The sequence below is a fragment of the Suricata suricatta genome, chromosome 10, assembly GCF_006229205.1.
Source record: "Suricata suricatta isolate VVHF042 chromosome 10, meerkat_22Aug2017_6uvM2_HiC, whole genome shotgun sequence".
Lineage (NCBI taxonomy): Eukaryota > Metazoa > Chordata > Mammalia > Carnivora > Herpestidae > Suricata > Suricata suricatta.
Genome location: NC_043709.1, coordinates 126747578 through 126768157, shown reverse-complemented (window position 1 = coordinate 126768157; position 20580 = coordinate 126747578). Strand labels below are relative to the sequence as shown.

General features: G+C 41.5%; 1 pseudogene; it reads right to left on the bottom strand.

The window, feature by feature from the left end:
* Positions 1–580: 580 nt before the first annotated feature.
* Positions 581–955, bottom strand: LOC115305370 (annotated as a pseudogene).
* Between the last annotated feature and the right edge of the window lie 19625 nt (positions 956–20580).

The following is a 20580-nucleotide window of genomic DNA, read 5'->3' as shown; positions in this document are numbered from 1 at the left end:
GTGGCTGAGTAATATTCCATTATTTATATATAATGAAAGAAAAGATATATATGTCACATCTTTATCCATTCATTTATTGATGAACACTTAGGTTGCTTCTGTATCTTGGCTATTGTAAATAATGCTGCAAGAAACAGAGGGGTACAAATACATTTTTGAATTAGTGTTTTTATTTTCTTTGGGTAAATACCCAATAGTAGAATTATTAGATCATATGGTATTTCTATTTTTAATTTTTTGAGGAGCGTCCATACTGTTTTCCAGAGTGGCTGCACCATTTTACATTCCCATCAACAAATGGCACGGGTTCCTTTTTCTCTACATCCTTGTCAACTTGTTATTTCTTGTCTTTCTGATTGTAGCTGTGCTGACAGGTGCGGTGATATGTCATTGCATTTGCATTTGATTTGCTTTTCCCTGATGATGAGTGATGTTGAGAATCTTTTCATGTGTCTACTGGCTACTTGTACATCTTTGGGAAGATGTCTATTCAGAACCTCTGTCCCTGTCCCCCCTACCCCGTGTCTGTCTGTCTGTCTGTCTCTCTTGCAGTTTTATACCTTTATGTGACAATCAGCTGTTAGTTTTCATCCACATGAACTATCTGTAGATTTTTGAGAGTGGTGACAGGTACTTAGGTAACTAGTGTATAGAGCTTGTTTGGGGAATCTTTATCTTCGTTACATTTTCTGGACAACTGCACACAGATACAGTCTGGAATATTCCTTATTCCTTTGGCCCAGTTTGTTGAGCCTGGCATCAGTGTACACATGTGGAGTTCTGTCTCCTTTATGGCAAATTTCTGGATCTCTTTGAGTGCCTGAGGGGCTTGCTTCCTGAAACTGCCTCCCGGAATGTGCTTGCAAAGGCTGATGGTGTGTTCTCTGGTCACCTCCTTGTTGATGGCAGAAAGGCCCACCTTCTTTGTGGGGCCTGCTCTGCGGGGCCCAGCCATGACCGTTTCTTACATCAGCCTCTGACTAAACACCAAAGACCTCATCAAAGTAGAATTTTTGAAGGTATTTCTTTGGGGGATTTAAACAAGTAAGTTTCTGATGATGTAACTTGACAGAGGAATTCAAGTTCAAATTTCCTGGAAATGTGAATAGACACCTCTGTCTTTGCAAATGTATTTTGAATAACCATCCTGAGAAACTTCACAGTAAGGACTGGTTAACAAAAAGTTTTAATTGAGGTATCCTGTGAGAATCTGTGATAAAAATATTCTGTGTAGTTGAATGAAGAGACATGATTAAGCTTTATTTAACACATGGCAGGTGGCACCTTGATACTAATTTGCAAAAACATGTCAATTTATGTTCTGTTTTACACCATTTACAATTGAGATTTGGTGTTGCTTTTTTTCCCCAAGAGAACGCTCTAGATTATTCCGATTTTTAAAATGTTTTGATAGGGATTCTATAAGAACACAGGCTGCATAGATTTGAGATTAGCTTAGTCCTTAGATAATTGTTAGGTACGAAATCCAAGGCTGATGATATATCAGGTGGGCTGTGGAAAACTATTTAGCAATTTTTGAGCACTCACAATAGTGGTTAACAAACATAACACATACCGTGTGCCCGGCCTTCTTCTAAACACTTTCTGTCAGTTAATTTAGTCTTCCTGGTAACATGTGAAGTAAATACATTATTATTCCATTTTGTGGATAAGCACACTGAGGCACAAAGAGACTAAGAGACTGACTTGGGTGGAGGAAGCATGGAGCCCACAGAGAGGTAACTTCCCAAAGGATGCTCACACCTAGTGGCCTTAACTCCCAACAGACAAGGAAGAACCAGCCCTCCACCCCATGGAGCTTTCCCGCCACCAGACCATCTGGCAACGTGTTATGTGCAGTGGGCCGTGAGCAGCAGAGGATGGAGCTGATGCTGTCTCGTGGAAAATTCTGCTCTTAGAAAAACTTTGGCATTGCTTCTGGTTTTTCCCCTTTCCCTTGAGTTTGTTATTCAAGATGGCCCCATGATAATGGACATTCTCCTTAAGACATGGAGGTGGGTGCACATCATTTATAGCACGGCATTGTTTTAGCTGCGGTTATCCCCACCTGAAACTGAGTTTGTGACCTAACCATTGGCCTGATGGTGAGGGCAGGGGCAGGGGCCTTTGGAGTGGGTCTCCTCAGAGCAGCAGGAGTCACTCAAGGGTGTGATGCTGCCCTCCCACCGAAAGCTCTGTGCCTGTCTGCCTCCCCCCACCCACCTCCTCACCACTTGCCTGTTCTGGGCACGGTTGTCCGCTGCCTCCGCCAGGATGACTTCCTAAGTGCTACTTTCAGCTCCTCTCTAGGGCCTTTGCAACTATTTCCATTGCTTCTCCTAAGACTACTTTCTCTTCTCCAACCTGCCTCCCACTGTCTAATTATGCCCGAGGCATAATCCTTCCATCTGTACCCTATCTTCCGGGGCCTCTACCCTTCCTTCCAAGTTGGTGCCTCACACATATGTCCCTGGAGAACTCCAGCAATGGAACACGGAGAAAATGGACACCCAGAATCTGTACTTTGCACTGTCACCACCATACCCTCACTACCCTTACCATTGGTGTTCAGTTCCTTTCCCTTCTGACATGTTCTGTGGGCTGCGAAGACCAGCAACAAAAATGACTGCTCTTCATTATAACCCTTGATTTTTCCCTTCCATGAAATGGCAGTGAGCAGTGAAATTGGGGAGGCACAAAATTCTCAAACTCGTTCATCTAGTGGATCTCTTGTCAACACGCTTCGAGCCTTTGTTCTGCTTGAAGATTCTCCCCAAAATAACTTCTGCTATTGGGCCTCCTTTGATGATCCTCCCTTCCTCAGAACCTGATGGCGAGCTTCCAGCCACATTGCTTTTCATCTTCTCCTTTTTCTCCAACCACATCCTGCTTCTGTCTCTCTCTGACTGATGACCTCATCTGTGGCTTTCTCTGTCCCACCCTTAAGCTATGCCCAGCACCTGGCTTTCTGAGAGCTGAACTCAGATGCCTTCCTGACCTGGAAAATCATTTTCAGTCACACCCTTGTCACTCTATTCCCTCAAAACCAATTGTGAAGCCTCTCGTCCGTCACTGCTTATTTCTCTTGGTGCAGTGACTTCCCAGCACAAAGAGACGTGCTCACCGAAGGATGCTCTCAGTCAGCCAGGCGGGCTGTATGTACATTCAGCCACAAGTATATGTGACTCTGCCTGGAACATTCCAGTGGGCATTCAATAAATGTTTGGCTTATCTTAATCTGAACAAAAGAAATCAGAGTTTGAGCAAGAGAAAATTCTGATTTACATTAAAAAAAATTACAGGTACTTAGTGGCCATTATGTTCCAGGCATTGGGTTCTGTGATGTTCACTGTGATGAGATGTATCACCAAGTCAACCAGGCAAGAGCATCCACTGAGTACTTCCTGTGAACTTGGCACATGGTGTGGTGTCACCATGAAGAGAAGGACTTGGGAAGCTTTGGGGGCAGGGGTGTTGGGCAGGTTGGTGAATTTGCAGGTCTGTTTGCTATAAGGCTGGGTAGGCAACATAAAGAGTCCTGAACATGACCTGGGCCACCTCCAGTCCCCAGCTTGACAGGTCTGGGCATATTTTTCAGGCGACTCCCCTTGACTACCCAACCACAGGTCTGCCACTCTGATTTCATAACCACCCCAAATGTACAACTTCACACCACTCCTAGTCAGTGTGGGTTGACTGTCTACACTGAGCACTCAGATATAACGCAAAGACCACGGGACTAGAAATGAGGAAACCTTTGTTCAGTTCTGGTTCTGTAGGTGCACATTCAATCGTGTGAAGTTTTCATCAGTGTAAAGGATGCCCTGTACCCATGACATATGAGTTTCAGGGAGACACCATTGGTTAACCTTTTTTCAAGATAAAAAAAAAAAGTAAATAGAAGAATCCAGAGTCCATGTGCCCAGATATTAAGTTTCTTTCAGGTTGTCTGAAATGAACCTACTAATGACCATCTGAAAAAATTCCCTTACCTTTTAAACCATTCAGACATGAGATGATACAACATAGTCTAAAGCATGAACCTTTACCTGACATTTTTTCCCCTCAAATAAAAAAAGGTAACCATTAAAAAAATTAAAAAAGATATTTTTCTATGAAGCCGTCAAATTCCTGTCTCAATTTTATGATGGTTGATACTGGGGTGGGAAATCTCAGTATTCATTAACTTTTTTTTTTAATCTCTTAACATTTTTATTTTTATTTTGAGAGAGACACACACACAGAGTGGGGTGGGGGTGGGGGCGGGAGAGGCAGAGAGAGAGAGAGAAAGAGAGAGAGAGAGAGAGGGAGACACAGAATCAGAAACAGGCTCCAGGCTCTGAGCTGTCAGCATAGAGCCCAATGCGGGGCTGGAACCCATGAGCCGTGAGATCATGACCTGAGCCGAAGTCTGCTGCTTAACCGACGGAGCCACCCAGGCACCCCAGTATTCATTAGCTTTTAGATCCAATGCTTAATATATCAAGGACTCCTTTTTTTTTTTAATTAGGAAGTGAGAGCTCAAGTTGTTCTTAAACTAGTCAAAAGTAGTCTGAATACTGCACTTCATAAAGTTTATAATTTTATACATTTTAATTTGTATATTGTTTCAACATTTTGTAATTCTTTAAAATTGGTCGTTTCTTGCAAGTTGCTAAAGGGATTCACCACAAGATGGCGCCATGCAAGTGGTAGTTAAAGAGAAGGCTTACCCTATGCGCAATGTTTATCTTACCTCAGGTCCTCGCACTTTAAGAACAGTGGCATATGGTAATCTGATAATGCTATGCATACAGAGACAAATGTCTGTCTTGCTGTGTGGGTTTTAATGACTAAAGTCTTCCTCTTATGTTTGTTCTTTTCTATGCACTCCACGCTCAACCAAGCCTTGCTGCTAACATGCTATTATTGTGACAGCATGGAGTCAACGGTTACATATTTTGAGGAGAAGGTGGCTTAGTTAGGTTGGTCTCTGAAGGCATTTGTTAAGTTTTCCCCCTAACGAGTGATGGGAAGTATGGGAAGGTCATGTTCTGGGTCCTTTCTCTATTGCGTTTGCTGTGGATTTGCCCAAGCACCAAACACTTGGTTTCCTTAGTTTATCTGTGGAAGATCAGCAGCAGAACTAGAAAAGTCTGTGGAACTTGTGATGCTCATTTTTGAGAAGGTAAGGATGAGTCTGAACTCCAAGACTCAGTGACAGCCATTCACTTCATGCATAAAAGCAAACCTAATATTTTCTCCATTGGATGTTCTACTCTTGGATAACTGGATGATTTGGGGATTAAAGGGGCCTGGCATTCACAAAGCTTTTAGCACTTGGAAAGATAGCCACAGGAAAGGATGTAGCCTTTTAAAAAAAATGATAATTTATATTTGGGGGGGCGGAGGGGTAGAGATAAAGGGAGAGAAAGAGGATTCCAAGCAGGCCCCATGCTGTCAGCACAGAGCCCGCCACAGGGCTTGATCCCACCAACTGTGAGATCATGACCTGAGCCGAAATCAAGAGTAGGATACTGAAGCGCCTGAGCCACCCAGGCACCCCGTGTTTTTTATGTGTGTGGAGAGAATGGGGTGTGGGGCGTGTGTCCTTCACGTTTGATAGTACTCTAAGTAGTACTGCCCTGTTGCCAAGTACCTAGGTAAATATTTGCAAAACGCCTACTGCTTCTCTGGCTTTGGGGCACGTGTGTTTACCGGGTATGAAAGAATCTCTGTGGGAAGCCCTTATCTCTCTCCTGTGGCAGAGTTCACTGAATGACACACACTCCAAAGAGAAGGGATGCCGCGGGGTCTTATCTTTCCCTCTGCGCCGGCCCAGGGGAGTTCTGGTGGTCAAGACCAACGGGTCATTTGCAGGTGCCTTGGAGAGAAGGGTAGGCCTAGACGTTCACCTGCTGAATATGCGTTCCTGATGTGGTCGTATTTCCCGGGGCCTGTGAGCAGGAGCACTTAGCCCTATGGGTGCTAGGAGCATTGATCTGTGAGAAACACTAAAATATTGGGGAGATGTAATGAGATGGAAAATCTTATCTCCCAGAATTCTTCTGAGGTAGAATATTCTAAGGGGTAGGAAGAAGTACTTTGATGAGGGGCTTAAGGCCGAGATAAGATCACACTCCACCCTGCCCTCCTGGGGGCAGGCTGGGGTTATGATGAGCTGTCCGGTGGCCTTCTGGATGGAGAACTTGTTTGCTAAGTGGGTTACAGCCTGAGCCACGTTTGTAGGGACAAAGAGAAGAGTTGTCCGACACTTCCTTTTTCTCTGTCTCCCCATGCCTCAACCCCAACCAGACTCTCATAATCATAAAACAAATTCCCAAAGCTTATGGACTTAAAGGAGTGCCCAGTTATAAGCCAGTCTCTCCCCTCCCTGGGAGTGAGAGCCTGTCCCTGGGAGGACTCCTCACAGAGAAGGATAAGAAGACGACATTCATGTGAAAAGGTCACTATCTGAATGCTCACTGGGCAAGGGCCTCCACTTTTCACGCCTTTCCTGTTGTCTCTCTCCCCCAGGCTTCTCAGGGGCAATGATAGCCACAGAGCCTGGATTTTCCAGAACAGTCTGGTTTGAAATATTCTGTCCATTTTGTTCAGCTAAGTATATTTTAACTTGATGGCTAAGATCTCACATCCTGACTTTTGGCTCAGAAAAGTAGTCCCACATACTCAAGAACTTTGCATTCAACAGCCCTTCCTTGCAGTAGGAACCCGGCTCCCCCCCCCCCCCCCCCCCCCCCCCCCCCCCCCCCCCCCCCCCCCCCCCCCCCCCCCCCCCCCCCCCCCCCCCCCCCCCCCCCCCCGCCCCCGGCCAATCAGAGACATACCACTTGGGAAACTGCCTGAGCATTGCTTGTGTCCGTCCCTGTGGGACAATACTGGGGCTTGATGTTTTGACATTTAATTATTTTGAGAGAGACAGAGTGAGCGGAGGAGAGACAGAGAAAAGGGGACAGAGAAACCAAAGTGGGCTCCGTGCTGACTGCAGAGAGCCCAATGTGGGGCTTGAACTCACCAGCTGCAAGATCATGACCTGAGCCGAAGTTGGAGGGTCAACCAACTGAGCCACTTAGGTGCCCCGATTTTTTTTAACTTTTCAAATTTGTCTATAGTTGACACACAATGTTACATTAATTTCAGGTGTACAACGTAGTGGTTCAACAGGCTTATGTGCTGTGCTGTGCTCACTACAAGCATATCTGCCACCTGTCACCATACATGCTGTTTCAGTGTCATTGACTATGTTCCTTAGGCTATGCCTTTGACTCCCGTGACTTATTCGTTCCATCCCTGGAAGCCTGTCTCTCCCAGTCCCCTTCACCCACTTTGCCCAGACTCCCAACCCCTTCCCTTCTGGCAGTCATCACTTTGTTCTCTGTTTGTTTGTTTGTTTGTTTGATGTTTTTGTTTGTTTATTCACATGGCTTTTAGCACTTGGAGAGGTAGCCACAGGAAAGGAGTAGGCTTTTTTTTTTTGTTTCTTTCACTTTTTTTAGGTTCCACATATGAGTGAAATCATATGGTATTTGTCTTTCACCGTCTGATTTTTTTATTCAGCATTATACCCTCTAGGTCCATCCACGTTGTCTCAAATGGCCCATTCTCACCTCTTTCATGGGTAATATTCCAGTGTATGTGTGTGTGTGTGTGTGTGTGTGTGTGCGCGCGCGCCCCCATTCACACCACATCTTCCTTATCCATTTGTCTATCAATGGATAGGTTTCTTCTATATCTTGGCTATTGTAAATAATACTGCAGTAAACATAGGTGTACTTCTATCTTTTCAAATTAGTGTTTTCATTTTCTTTGGGCAAATACCCAACAGTGGAATCTTGGATCATATGCTAGTTCTATTTTTAATTTTTTGAGGAGTGTCTATACTGTTTTCCACAGCGGCTGTACCAATTAATATTCCCACAGTGTAGGAGGGTTCCTTTTTCTCCACATCCTCACCAACACTTGTTATTTCTTGTGTTTTTGATTTTGGCTGTTCTGACAGGTGTGAGGCGATATCTCATTGTGGTTTTGATTTACATTTCCCTGATGATGAGTGACACTAAGCATCTTTCATGTGTCTGTGGGCTAGTGAATGTATTCTTTGGAAAAATGTCTATTCAGATTCTCTGTCCAGTTTTTAATTGGATTGTTTGCTTTTTTGGTGTTCAGTTGTATAGATTCTTTTTATGTCTTAGATATTGGCTCCTTATTGGATATATCATTGCAAATATCTTCTCCTATTCAGTAGGTTTTCTGTTAGTTTTGGTAGTTGCTTCCTTTGCTGTGCAAAAGGTTTTCATTTTGATGTAATCCCAATTGTTTATTTTTTTATTTCCCTTGCCTCAGGAGACGTATCTAGAAAAAAAAATGGCCAATGTTAGAGAAATTACTGCCTGTGTTCTCTTCTAGGACTTTTATGGTTTTAGGTCTCACATTTAGGTCTTTAATCCATTTTGAGTTTATTTTTGTGTGTGGTATAAGAAAGTGATCCAGTTTCATTCTTTTACATGTAGGTGTCCAGTTTTCTTAGCACCATTTGTGGAAGAGACTGTCTTTTCCCCGTTATGTATTCTTGCCATCTTTGTCATAAATTGACCAGATAATCGTGGCTTTATTTCTGGGCTCTCTCTTCTGTTCTATTGATCTACATGTCTGCTGTTGGTCTAGTACCATACTGATTTGGTTGCTACATGTATATAATATATCTTGATATCTAGAATTCTGCACCTCCAACTTTGTTTTACTTTCTCAAGGTTGCTTTGGCTATTTGGGGTCTTTTGTGGTTCCATACAAATTTTTGTATTATTTGTTGTAGCTTTGTGGAAAATGCTGGTGATATTTTGATAGGGATTGCACTGAATCTGTAGATTACTTTGGGTAATATGGACATTTTAATAATATTCTTCTAATTCATGTGCATGAAATATCCTTTTGTTTGTGGAATCCTTCATTTTTTTCATCAGTGTTTTATAGTTTTCAGAGTAACAGGTCTTTCCCCTCCTTGGTTAAGTTTATTCCTAAGTATTATATTCTATTTGGTACAACTGTAAATGGTGCTCTTTTCTTAATTTCTCTTTCTGCTATTTCATTATTCATATATAAAAATGCTGCCAGCTTATGGGTATTATTTTTGTATCCTTTACTAAATTCATTTATTACTTTGAGTAGTTTTTTGGTGGAATATTTAGGATTTTATATGTATGTAGTATCATGTCATCTATAAATACTGACAGTTTAACTTCTTCTTTACTAATATGGATGCATATTATTTCTTTTTCTTGTCAGATTGCTGTGTTGAATAAAAGTGGGAAAGTGAACATCCTGGTCTTTTATGGAATGCTGTTATTGATGCTGAAATGTATTGGTCACTGTGGTAGGAGATGAGATAAATTAAGGACCAGCGTAATGGACAGAAATATTTTAAGAAAGCTTTGAGTTCCTCAAGAAGGGCCCTCTTGAAGTGTGAATGGACCTATAGAAACAGCAATCCAGTCTCCTGCGTCTAGAATTTCACTGCTGATAGAAGGCTCTTTGAATTGTCCAGCCTCTTGGTACATATTCAGGGTCATGTTTAGTGATCTTTTCTTGTCCCCCATTTGTTTCCCTTTCCTGAATTCCTCTTTTATTTTTCTAAAGTAGTTTCTCAAGTAACCTTTCTCATGATGGGTCCATGGGCAGTTAGCCTTCTGATTTCTCGCATGGACATTCTATGGTGTCTTTTGGTTCCTTCATATCTGATTGATAATTTGGGTGGACAGAGAACTATAAATTCAAAGCCATTTCCCATAAAAATTTTGAACACATTACTTCACTGTCTACTAGAAGAATTACGTTTTTGAAAATTTAAACGAGAGCTTTCTTTCAGACCATTTCTGTCAGCCATCAAGCCTCTCTGCCCCTATTAACTTCTGCTTCTTGGGCAGAGCATTTCCTCATAACCAGGGTGGGGCAATAACTTTTGGTCAGAACTCCTTCTGAGAATGCATCTGCCCCAGGAGGATTAAGCACTTACACTCAGGGTGAAAAGTCATTAATCTTTAGTGCTAGGGACTGAAAGTTGGGCCTTTTATGGAATTTGCGACTCATCATCCAAGAAGCCAAAAGGTAAATTTGCTCTTGTTGGGCTCCTAATTGCATTGGGCTAAATGCCAGTGAGATGCCTAAGTTTTCACTAACCTGGCAACTATTTCTGACTGGCTGTCAGAGTAGCAGAACACCTGTTTGGTAATTCTCAACTTCCTGGTCTCAAAACATCTGCAACTTTTGCTGAGTCACAGGGTGAGAGGCAGCTACGACCCTTGGATGCCAGTGGAAGGGACAGGAGTAATTGATGTTCTTAGCAGGAGGTGACAACTGGCTATAGTCATGCAGCGTAACTGATGATTGTGAATTATGAATCATCAACAGATGAACTTGCTAATGCTCAGAGCTGGCCAAAAGTGGGATGGACTTGCCTTGAGAATCTGTGAGTTCCTCATAATAAGAAAGTCTTCGTGGAGATATTGTAAATCAGATTCAGTAACTTATTGGAGGTTAGAAGATGTGATCTTTAAGTTCTTTTTCAACTATGTGAACTTATGTTTGCTGTACTTAGTGTAACACCAAGCACACAGCAGGTGCTCCCTATATGCTACATAAAATGTCTGTGGACTTGTTTACCATGCAGCTGCCGCGTTGAATGGCATCACTGTTTTCACTTACTATAATTCAAGTTTATACTAAGCAGGTTTTAGCTGCAACTACCATCAGCTACTTATATTGAAAAGTGAATAGAATAAGCTCTTCCACACGCAGTTGCTGAGTTTGAACTGGGGAACCTATACTCCCCCAAACTTGGTGTTGAATGGACATAACCCACACATCCAGGGCACGAAGCAGTTAAACAGCAAAGCCCTACTTAATCATGTGGATTAGGCACAGACTCAAGGGCTTTTGAATTCTAGGAAACAAGCTTTCAGGCAACACTGGACGTGGAAAATACAGCTTTTCTTTCTGTGAGGGTTGAAGAAGGCATCCCAGAGCATGGCCTGTCTCCTGCACCTACTTGTGCAGTATGATTAGGGACAGAATCTGTAAGGGTGGGGACACGGTTAATGCTGCCATTCTTTCAGTTAGAGAGCTTGAAAAGACGGAGCCTTTCCGATAGGATCCAGAGAAGCCACCCAAAAGGCATACAGCAAAGTCAACACCGAGAAGTGTCTGTGCCCGGCTGGCCCAGCTGACAGGAAACAAGTGAGGAACGGAGCCGGCGGCCCGGACAGACTGCTGTCACCTCGCCTCATTTCTGAATAAAAAATCAGAACTCGTGGTCTGATCGAGGGTGTCTCCTGCTTTGTGAATTTATTTTTATGTATGAAAATAGTATTACAAGTTTATAGGAAGATGCGAAAATCCCTTCCAGGCCCCTTGCAGCTGTATCTGGCTTATTACACATAGATGCATTACTACGAATGTAATGCCAATGTAATGTTTATAATTGGAATTTTTTCCCTATTTAATATACGGATTTTGCTAAATATTTTCAACTTTTGTTTTACACGTTTAGCTTCTTATGGCTAAGGGGTATTTTGTCAAGCAGAAGGAATAAGAACATCTAACACGTACAGTGTTTATTATAGTCAGCTTTCTGTGTTTATCTGAGTTACTTGCAGCTTTAGGATAGCAGCTCTTTTTTTTTTTTTCCCAGGTGAAGGACTGATAACGCATCCAGGAGTAGGAGGGCTGGGTCTGTTCAGATCCGATTCCAGGGCCTGAGTTTTTAACCAGGGTGCCGATCATTTCCTTCCTATTTGGACATTAAAATTACTTCCTTTCTTTTATTATTATAATGAGCCTTACAAGGAACATCTTTATCCATAGGCCATCTGCAGTGTAACGCTGTTGCTCTAAATAACAGGGTCAGAGTGTAAAAAATTTAATGATAGATGATGCATCGTGCCAAAATGACTTTGAAAATTATGCCTATTTATGATACATAAATGATATCTAAATAAATATCACCTTCTTTGTCCATCTATCTATAAATTACATCCTGCCAGCATTAGTTATGCTAGTTTAAAATTTTGTTTTGATACAAAATGAAAATGTAGTATTTTAATATTTATAATTAGAACAGTTAAGTATTATTTCCTACATTTGTCCACTGGTATAGTTCTTTGGATTGCAGCTTTATGTTCTTTTCCCATCTATCCATTGGAGACATTTTTAAAAGGGTTTTTAATGTTTATTTATTTTTGAGAGAGAGAGAGAACATGCGAGCAGGGAAGGGACAGAGAAAGAGGGAGTGACAGAATCAGAAGCAGGCTCCAGGCACTGAGCTGTCAGCACAGAGCCTGATGTGGGGCTCGAACTCATGAACCGTGAAATCGTGACCTAAGCTGAAGTCAGATGCTTAACCGACTGAGCCACCCAAGCGCCCCTAAAAAGCCAACTGTAAGGACTTTCTCTTAGTAATGACATTATTAACCCTTTGTTAGAGTTGGTGCAATTATCTCTCCTGGTCTGTTCACATTTCAGTTGTTTTTCTCATTTTGATATATTTTCAAAGGGTCATGTAGTCAGATATAGCCATTTCAAACTTTTTTTTAAACTTACTGCTTCTGGACAAAATTATTTCCTCCAACTTCTACAAATATTTCAAAAAGATCTTATTTAACTGTAGTCTGTTTGGTTAAGCAAGACTATTTGGAATTTATACTGATTTTTGGTGTGATGGATATGACTGACATGCTCAAGGCTGTTCACAACAAAGAAACAAACAAAACATCCTTAACCCCAACCTGCACCCACCCACATCCCTGCCCAGCTACTGTTCTTTCCTCACTTCCTCCCCTCCCACTTACACCTCCACCCACCTCAGTTTGGCTTCCATCTCAGTCACACCGACATCTCTCTCCCCATTGGTCCCAGCTTACCAGTAACCTATGCTTTCATTTCTGTTGGGCAAATTGCTAGGAGTTGAGCTGGCAGATCATATGGTAGTTATAGGTACAACCTTATTTATTTATTTATTTATTTATTTATTTTAGGTACAACCTTATTTAAAAAACTGCTAAGCTCTTGTCCAAAGTAGTTGTGCTATTGTAGTTTTATTAAAATTTTTTTAATGTTTATTTATTTATTTGAGAGAGAGAGGAGAGAGGAGAGAGAGAGAGTATGAGAATGAGAATCCCAAGCAGGTTCTGCAATGTCAGTGTAGAGTCGGATGCAGGGCTTGAACCTACAAACTGTGAGATCACAACCTGAGCTGAAATCAAGAGTCAGATGCTTATCCAGCTGAACCTCCCAGGAGCCCCAGCAGTTGTACCATTATAAAATGCTACTAACACTGTAAGAAAATTACAGTTGCCCTATCTCCTTGTCAGCATTTAATATTGTCAGTCTTTTAACTTTTAGCTGATAATGGGTGTAAAGTAGCATGTTGCTCTGTAATTTGCCTTTCCATAATGACTAATGATTTTGAGCTCACTGGGGATTTGTGAATTGTCTTTTGTGAAATGTCTTTTGAAGTCTTTTGTCCATTTGAAAATTGGGTTTGTGTCTTTATTTTTGACTTGTAGAAATAATTTACATATTCTGGATGTAAGACCTCTGTCAGATCCATCTCCCGCTCGCTCGCTCTCTCTCTCTCTTTCTATCTGTTGCATATTTCTCCCAGACTGGAACTTGCCTTTTCAACTTTCTTAGTGGTGTTCTTTTAACAGAATTGTTTTAAATTTGATTATTTCCAGTTTATCAATCTTTTTATGGTTAATACTTTTTATGTTCTAAGAAATTGTTGCCTACCCCAAGATCATGAAAATATTCTCCTATGTTTTCTTGTAGGAGCCTTATAGTTTTAGCTTTTACTTTTAGGTCTAAGATTGAGCTTAAATAAATTTTTGTGTGTGGTGTGAGGCAAGGGTCAAAGTAAATTGTTATTTCAATATGGATATTCCGTAGTTCCAGCATGGTTTGTTGAAGTGAATTTCCCTCTAAATTACCTGTGCATTTGTGTTGAAAATCAACTGATCACATTTTACACACATACACATACACACACACATAACACACACACTTTCTGGACTCTGAAGATTTCATGATTCGGATCACATTGAAGAGAATTAACATCTTAACAAATTAAGTCTTCCAACTGATGAGTATGTTTCTCTGTTTAGGCATTTAAAAGGTTTTTTTCACTTTTTAATGTAGAGCTCTTACACATATTTTATGTATTCCTAAGTATGTTATAATTTGATGCTATTATAATAGTGTAATTTTGACATTTTATTTTATTTTAATTTTTATTAAATTTTACTAAAATTTTATTTTAATTCCAGTATAATTAACATATAGGGATATATTAGTTTCAGGTATACAATATGGTGATTTAAATTTTATTTATTGCTAGCATATAGAAACACAGTTGACTTTTGTTGATTTACCTTACATTCTATAATCTTACTAAACTCATTTATTAGTTCTCTTAGTGGTTTTTGTTTTGTTTTGCTTTTCCAGATTCCTTGGCTTTTCTATTTTGACAGTAATGCCATCAGCAAATAATGACAGTTTTACCTCTTCACTTTCATTCTGTATAGCACTAATTAACTGATTGATGAATTAATTTTTGCCTTATGGCACAGGCAGTGTTGAAGTAGTAAAAGCAGACACCCTTGCTTCATTTTCAACCTTGGAATACATTCAGTATTTCAACCTTAAGTATCATGTTTATTATCATGGATGGGTGATGAAATCTGTCAAATGCTTTGTCTCTATCCACAGAGGTAGTCATGAATTTTCTTATTTATTCTGCTAATATGGTGAAATACATTCATTGATGTTCAAGTTTAAACCAACTTTGCCTTCTGGGAATAACCCCCCTAAGTTATGGCATATTATATTACTTGCTTTGCTAGTATCTTGTCAGTATTTGTGTCTTGTTCCTGAGGGATATTGGTCTGTAGTTTTCTTTTACTTCGTAACGCTTGTCAGGCTACTTAAGGGGATTTGCTGTGGGCCGTTTGTTGCAGTGCTGCAGCTCAGTGAGTCTCTGCTCACCTGCTCCCAGTCTCTTCTCTCTTTATTGTTTAGTTTAGAATATTCCTGTGCATCTGTCTGGGTTCGTGGATTCTTTCTTCTGTGGTGAGCAATTTACTGTGAATCCCATGTGATGAATTTTATTTCAGATATTAGATATTTTTTCTCTTCTGGGATTTCCATTTGGCCGCCTTTTTTTTTTTATTAAGTTTCTATATTGCTTTTAAATTCACCATTTCTTTCCCCCTTTTATCGATGCTTTTCTTCACAATTTTATCATATTTGCTTGCAAACAACAAACAAATCATCTCTGAGTCTGCTATTATTAGCTGTTTTTCATCTTTTTGCCATTGGGTATACGTTTTCCTTGCATCATTTCCTTTCTGGTAACTTCTCTGAGTTTCTAATTGGTATTGGCACAAAGGTTAATTAGCAGTAAGTTAATGGTAGCAAAACTCTTTCATTCCTTTCCGTTTTATATTAAACAAGTCAAAGTGATTTTCAAAAGCTATAAAACCTAGCTTCTAATCCCATTCCTGCTACTTATCTCTCATATCTTAGGCAAGTTACCTCATTTTTCTAAGCCTCAAATTTCCTCATTTTTAAAATGAGGAAGGGGCACCTGGGCGTCTCAGTCAGTTGAGCATCGAACTCTTGGTTTTCGCTCAGGTCACCATCTCACAGTTTCATGACTTGGAGCCTGCATCAGGCTCTGCACTGACAGCTCAGAACCTGCTGGGGATGCTCGCTCTCGCTCTCTCTCGCTCTCTCTCTCTCTGCCCCTCCCTCACTCACACGTTCTCTGTCCCTCTCAAAATAAAGATAAATAAACTTAAACTTTTTTCAAACAATAAAATGGGAAAATGGGATGTCATCTATCTCTAAGAATCTGCAGTTTTATGATTATAAGGTGTTGGTTCTCAAACTCAAGCATGGGTTTGGAGACCAAGGTTTTGACTCGTTCACCTTGGAAAGTTCTGACTGAATACCCCCTTTACCTCTGAGCAGTTCTTCCTGGGTGATTTCCTTTGCTGATACAGCCAGCCAGCTGCAACTACCCGACCCACAAGGCCCTCACCATCATGTCCCCGCCCCCCCATCTCTCTTCTAGGAGAAAGCTACCTTTGAACTGGAAGGAGCATCTGTGCAGATAAGCATGGATGGAGAACATCGTGCAGTTTCTAGTTGTCACTAGAAATTCATCGCCAGTACAAAGTTTGGCTCCAGCCTGAATATACTGAATCAGAAACTCAGGGGGTGGGCCCAGCACTGGGTGTTTAACAAGCTCTCCATTCCCAGGTGATTTGGAATGCGCACTCAAGATTGAGAACCACTGGTACTGGGGACTGTGGCAAAACAGAGCCCAACCTGGAAGAGGGTCTTGGGAGGGGTGGGGGGAGAGGATACAACAGTAAATCACATAGATTTCTTTTTGCTCTTACTCTTAAAAATAGAAACCACAGGCTATTTTGGCCTTTGGAATGTGATCACTCAAAAGAATGGGTGACATTTCTTTGGATGATATTTAGGCTGTTTTGAGAAGTAGATTATTGAGGCAGAAAGTGGGTCACCTAGGAACCAGGGTAGGATTTTCTCCATATTATTTCACTCCAAACCAAAGAGCCTCTTGGTCTTCTGAGGTCAGAAGCATCTGAGGAAGCCGACCCTGCAATCATGCTGGCTCTGGTGTAGACAGAGGTGTGGTGTTGGTTTTTCCCGTGGAGGAGCTTAGTCTGTCCCCTTAACCTCTCATGAGGCCGCTGCCTTGGTTTCTTTGGTGGCCTGTGCATGGTCACCCAGCCTCCAGGTGGGTCCAGGTTAGTAGTCCTAGGAGCAGTAAGAAAGGTTTGGCTGACCTGGCTTAGAGCACACAGCGTGTGTTATCTTAGGAACACACCAGAGCCTATGCTTTTGTTTCCAAACAGGGAAAGTTGGAGGGATTTCTCTAGCTGGAGGGACAAGGGAGCCAACTTCTGTGTAGAAAGGACAACTATAGAAGTGGATTTTAAAAAAAGAACAAGTTGGGTGTCTGGACTTTGACTCAGGTCATAAACTCACAATTCTTGAGTTCAAGCCCTGCATCGGGCTCACTGCTGGCAGCACAGAGCCCACTTCAGATCCTCTGGCCCTTCTCTCTGTCCTTCTCCTGCTCACTTGCGTGCTTGCTCTCTCTCTGTCTCTCAAAAAAAAATTAAACATTGGGGTGCCTGGGTTGCTTAGTTGGTAAAACGTCTGACTCTTGGCTTTGGGCCAGGTCAAGATCTCAGTTTGTGACTTTGAGCCCCACATTAGGCTCTGTGCTGACAGTGCAGAGCCTGCTTGGGATACTCTCTCTCTCCTCTCTCTGCCCCACCTCTGCTCACTCTCTTTGTTTCTCTCTCAAAAATAAATACATTAACATTAAAAAATAATAAAATAAAAAAGAACAAAAGGCACCCGGCTGGTTCAGTCAGTGGAGCCTGTGGCTCTTGATCTCAGTGTTGTGGGTTCAAGTTCCACGTTGGGCATAGAAATTACTTAAAAATAAAATCTTAAAAAAAAAAAAGAAGAAGGAAACTTGGGTAATGATTGGAGTAAGAAAGAGGCTTTGTTTTAGATGATTGCAAATAGGTTTGCAAAAACAAGGAGCGTAGGCTTATCCAGAAGAGGGAGAACATACTCCCATATGTTTGTTGGTTTTGTAGGATTACCACATTTAAAATCTTGTTAAGAAAGTTCTGCTATCTGGTAGAGCATTGCTTCCATCACATCACCCTCAAAGGTGGCCTTTTGCCACAGCCTCTGCCTTAGACTCTTTCCCAGACTTTCAACCTCCATTAATTTGGTCCAATCTCACCTTTCTAACCTCATGTCTAAATTCCTACCAATACAAATTGCTGCCTGCTTCTAGTAGTTTCTGCATGGATATCTCTGTCTTACTCACAGTATCTTTTTGCATACCACCATGGCTGTCCTTGGTCTATTTGCCTTCCCCAAGCCAGCTCAGCATCTTTCATGACCCAGCACCCCCTCTCTGATTGCGTTGGCCCATATTAGACTCTGTTTCCCTAACTCTGGCACTTGTAGGCTCAACCACCAATTTAGTGCCTAACTATATACTGTCTTGCCTTTTTGGCTCTCTAGCTGGTCATTCACAGAAGAAAGAAGCTTAAAAGTCAACTTCCTTTGGATCTCTATAAGAGCTGGCATAGGGCTGGGGACAGGGAAAATGAAAAAAAAACCCTGATCATTGTTTGGTAGAGCAGAGATTTGGTATGTTGGGTATTAATGAATGGAATCAAGGGGTTCCCAGCTATGTTCTGAGAAGTATGAGCTGGGTACAGTGATAATAGTTCTGTCCACATATAGAATGCCTCTTAACATTTTAGCCTAGGGGCATCCGTCTCCTGAGGCAGCAGTGTCTTCATGTTACCTGTGTTGTTCTAAGTTAAAGACGACTGGCTAAAGTTTAAAGAGGACAGGATTAAAAACAAGGGCCAATTTCTTTCACTTGACATTTCTTTCACTTCACATTTCTGGTCTATTCGTTTGGACCGTAGCTGGTGCCCATTATTGTTCTGTGTATTTTGCTGATAGTCTGTGGGGGAGGTTTTCAGTTTTATGAGAAGTGGCACTAGGCATTTCCCCCCCAAATACCCAGTGGCTGTAAAATTTTAGGGAAAAGTTCTTCCGATAACATTGCCTTAGATATTAATGAAATTGGAATGAGCAGATCTCACCAATATAGAGGGCGTATGGGCAGATGGATGAGACACAAATAGAAAGCAGACTCAGCCCAGCATTAAAAATCAGTGTACCCCCAGCAATCGCTGCTCTTTCTCTACCAACTTTGCTGGCTGCACACACACACACACACACACACACACATATTTAAATCTCCTTTGTTCAACGCAGACAAAGCTGACAGACACAATCAGTCATAAATGGAGAGTAGGCCTGTCCCCTCTCCCTGTTGCACTGATGAAGTTCCTTTTCAAAACTGTATTACTTTTGGGATGCCTGGCTGCCTCAGTTGGGAGAACATGGATGTGACTGTTCACCTCGGGGTTGTGAGTTCGAGCCCCACATTGGCTGTGGAGATTACTTAAGAAAGAAAAAACTTAAAAAAACTGTATTACTTTTGCTATGCAAATAATATATGATAAATTCATGAATATTAGAAATGTAGATAACAAAAAGAAAGCGTTCACTTGAAATCACATTATCCAGACATAGCCACTCCTACCATTTTACCCAGTGCACTCTGGAGTGTGTATAAGGAGCATGGAAACTTTCAAGAGTGGCGTCACGATAAGCATATTGTTATAAAGCTTTTCACTCGTCAATGTATTTTAATCATATTTTCACATCATTAGTCATCCACATCATTTTTAATGTCTAATAATTCCTTTGGAGGTACCGTAAGGTTTTAACTATTTTCCATTGGTAGATGTTTAGGACTTAAAACATTTTTTTTTCATAAATAAGACTTCAATGAACATGCTTCACATACATCTTTGGAGACTAGTCTGATGATATTGAGACACCCTTACAAGTGGACTTACTAGGTAAGAGCATACATTCTTTTAAGACTTAGGCTTCAAATGGCCAAAATGCTCTTCGTGAGTGTCCATTCCTAAGATTCTTGCCAACAATATGCACTATATTTTATCTTTAGTCAGAAACATTGTACTGATTTTGATATGAACTGGTGTTCTTGTGGCGGTATCAACTAGATCCCCATTACAGAGTAGCCAGAACTGCAGTCCTGAAAGAGGTGCTGTGGACGGACTCTGCCCTGGAGATCCTGGTATAAAACTCTGCAGAGTTTTGTGTGAATCAGTGTCAGATTTCTGCTTTTGTGCCCTAAGACAAGCTTCTTGATAGGACTGGCTCTGGACCTAATGAAGTCGTTGGCTACCTTTTATGCACATCCCAGCCACCCTGCTTGGCAGCTCTTTCACACCCCGCTGTCCATTCTCACTTTCGTCAGGCTCAAACTGCGGCTGCTTTTCTATTCTTTCCCCTCCCCACCCTTACTTGCCGAACATGCACTCAGAAAAGATCTGGTGTCAGTCATTCCCACCAGAGTATGAATTTAAATCAAAGAGCTCATTTTTCTAGTTGCTTACACTTAGAATGTATCCCCAATGGTACAAAAGAGCATAGTTATTTTCTTTTAACTTTTTAGAATGTATCCCCAATGGTACAAAAGAGCATAGTTATTTTCTTTTAACTTTTTAAATATTTATTTTCAAGAGAGGCAGTGTGAGTGGAGGAGGAGCAGAGAGAGAGAGAGAGAGAGAGAGAGAGACACAGAATCCAAAGCAGACGCCAGGCTCTGAGCTGTCAACACAGAGCCCAGCTTGGGGCTGGAACCCATGAGCTGGGAGATCATGACCTGAGCTGAGGTCAGATGCTCAACTGACTGAGCCACTCAGGCGCCCCTCAGAAAAGTAGAGTTCTTAGTGAAAGAAATATATCAGCTAAAGGGCTTTTGTCGTTGTTTGTTGTAGCAAACCTTCCATGTCAACTGCCTGGAGCCTGGCTAAATAGAATTAAATGCCCCCTACTACCGGGCAGTCACAG